This window comes from Bison bison, unplaced genomic scaffold, assembly GCF_000754665.1.
Source record: "Bison bison bison isolate TAMUID 2011002044 unplaced genomic scaffold, Bison_UMD1.0 scf7180017864361, whole genome shotgun sequence".
In the NCBI taxonomy this organism is placed as follows: Eukaryota; Metazoa; Chordata; class Mammalia; order Artiodactyla; family Bovidae; genus Bison; species Bison bison.
Window position 1 is genome coordinate 738,530 of NW_011494933.1, and position 3,078 is coordinate 741,607.

A 3,078-nucleotide genomic window follows, 5' to 3' on the forward strand; every position below is an offset into this window, starting at 1 on the left:
GGCAGAGAAAGAAGCCACAGTGGGCTTCTTGCAGCTGTAACACGATGGAGTTGCTGCCCCCTTTCCTTCGGCTTTGCCGTGTGTGACAGGGTGAGGAGCGTCTGAGGGGAGAGCGGTGGCTGGGTGGGGCCTCTCTGGGGTGGAGGGAGACTTCTCCTCTAGCCCCCAACACAGGTACCTTAATGTGTCAGAGGCAGGAGCGAGAAACACGTGTCAGGGAATGGGGAATCCACTCCATCGGATGGGGAATTGGAAATCCTAAACATCTGCATGTTGGCAGCAGCCAGGAGGAATGAAAGAAGAGAAGGAAGAGATTAGCAGAGGAGGGGAGTAATATGTAAAGAGCAGGTCTGTTTAAGCCATACTTTCCCTGTAAAATAGAGGACAAAACCCAAATTGAGGCCCTTGACGTCGCAGTCCAATTACAGACATGCTGTTTTATCATTTCAGAAAGGGTACGCTTTAAAATGGAAGCTTTAAAATGTGGAATTTTCTGCGGTAACTCCACTTTGTATGTGTCAGCTTCATAACCTGGTAATGCTAAGTAGACCTTGGAAAATCTTCAGGTCCTCTTAGGTGTAAAATGAGCTGGAGAAGAGGCCACACCAGGGTCCCTCCTCTTTTGAGCTCAGTTCCAACCATCTTCTCTTCTACTCACTTCTTTCTTGTTATTTTCCTCTCTCCAAGGGGCATAGGTACTCTGGGACTGGGTCTGCCTCCGGGCTCCCAGGAAGTGTGAAAGCCTGGGTGTAGGCGCCTCGCAGAAAAAGAAGGGCAGCAGGGCTAAGCGGGCCACTCAGAATCCCCAGGTGAGCCTTTCGTGGACCATCATGTGAATGGCAGAAGGTGGAGACTCAGTTTTGAAGAAAAAGGGTGATTCCTTTTAGAACTGTCACCTATTATAGGCAAAGAATCTATGATTTGTCAGCATCTGTGATTCTTCCCTGAGGGTGCAGTGGCTCAGACTCCATGCTCCCAGTGTAGGGGCCTGGGTTCAATCCCTGGTCAGGGAACTAGATCCCATGTGCTACAACTAAGACCCGGCACAAACAAATAAAAACAAAGAAGTAATTAAAAAAAATAAACTGTACAAATCAATGGTTAAATAAAAAAAAGAATCTGCGATTGATGAATTCTGCTGACCCCTACTAAAATAAGTAAATCAACTTCCCCCAAATATGTATTTTAACTTTACTCTTCTTCGCCAAGTACAGTTTTAACTATGCTTTTGGAGTCAGAAAAGTGTAAGTTTAAAAAAAATGAAACAGTGGGTAAAAGCATCTTGAGTAAAAACATATCGAATAAAGATTTGATAAACACATTACTGGATGCCTAATATTGTTCATTTGTCCACTTCTCTAAGTAAAAATCAGATATTTCATTAACAGGAGTGAAAAGTTAAGAAAACAGTAAGATGATTCAGAATGGTTAAACTAAGATTATTTGAGTTGGGTGTAGGAAATTAACTCAGTTTCTAACTGAAACTAGGTTTTAACAATAAACATTTAAGTCATGTTCAAGTTTTCTTCAGAGTACAGTGTACTATGGGATTCCCAGGTGGCTCAGCACTAAAGAAACTGCCTGCAATGCAGGAGATTCAGGTTGGATTCCTGGGTCAGGAAGATCCCCTGGAGAAGAAAACGGCAACCTACTCCAGGGTTCTAGCCTGAGAAAACCCATGGACAGAGGAGCCTGGTGGGCTACAAAAGAGTCATGGGGTCATAAAAGAGTCAGGCACGACTGAGCGACTAAACAGTATACTGTGGGACAGCCGGTCTCCCCTACACTTCAACAGGATAATGCCAGGCTGCAAAGCATTACCTTCTTTATTGGCCTTCCTCGTTTCTTGTTTAACTTCAGTGGCATAGTCAGGAACAACTGAAAGGGGAAATCCCTAAAACATCCAGCTTCGGGGATTTTTAAAAAGATTCTAAACCAACTTTTTTTTTCCTGGCCGGAGAGGTGGGGCGGTGCAAGTCGGGGGAGCTGTTGAAAAGGCTTTGCCAAGGTCGAGCCAACAGCTATAAAGTTGCCGGTGGACAGAGTCCACTGTGGAGAGGCAAATGAGTAGGCTTAACTCAAGTCCCATGCTCGGCCAAAACGAGGCAGGTGTTAGAGGGATGGGCTTTTTGGATAGGATGGAGACCCGGACGGATGAAGTCTTCCCTGGTTAGAAAGGAAATTTGGTATTAAGAGGGCTTCACTGAATCCCAATAATAACCAAACAACTGGTGTTGTTCAGGGCTCCGGTGGAGAGTGGGTGGCAGGAAGTAGAAAGGCTCGACCTGCTTTCCCTGGGTCGGTTCAGGAATTTAATTTCAGCAAATGTTTATTGGAGCCTAATAAGTGCTGCCCACGGTTTTAAGTTTCAAGCACTGGGATACAAAGGGAAACGAAACGTGGTCTTGTCCTTGAGGAGATCACAGCTCAGGAAAATGGCTTCGGCATTCCAAGTGGGCTTTGGTAACTTTTATCGCGGGACTTATCAAGGGACTAAACCCATCTACACTTGTAAATATTTCAAAACATAGGAAATGAGGCGCGGCAAGGGGGTGGAGGAGAGGTGGGCTGCAGGGGCTGGCGGCAGGTTTGGCAGCCGCCAGACGGAGGGGCTGTGGTGGGGTCGCCTGCTGGCAAGGAGCAGCCAAGACCGTCCCCCGCGTTGGCACCCTCGGATTTGGCTCGGGCACCCCGAGGCCGCCGGGGTGCCAGAGAGCTGGTCTGGTCCGGCCGGGCGCGCTGACAGCGGGAGCCGGGCAAGGACAGCGCAGAGCCCGGCTCCGGGGCTAGACCGCGCGCCTGTGCCGGCCACCAGGGGGCAGAGTGCCCGGGTCCGCGCCTTCTCTCGGCGGGTCCTCTCCACGAGCCAGGGCTCCGCGGAGCGCACGCCTTCCCTGCCCGGGACCGCTCCCGAGCGCGGCGAGCAGGGGCGCGGCCGCGGGCCCCGCGGCGGGAGGCGGTCCGCGCGCGGGAGGGCGGGAGGGGGCAGGCGCGGGGGTTCCGGGGACGCGCAGCGCCGCCCCCGCCTCCCCTTCAGAAGCGGCGGAGCTGGGGAGCATGGACCAGACGCCGCGGCTC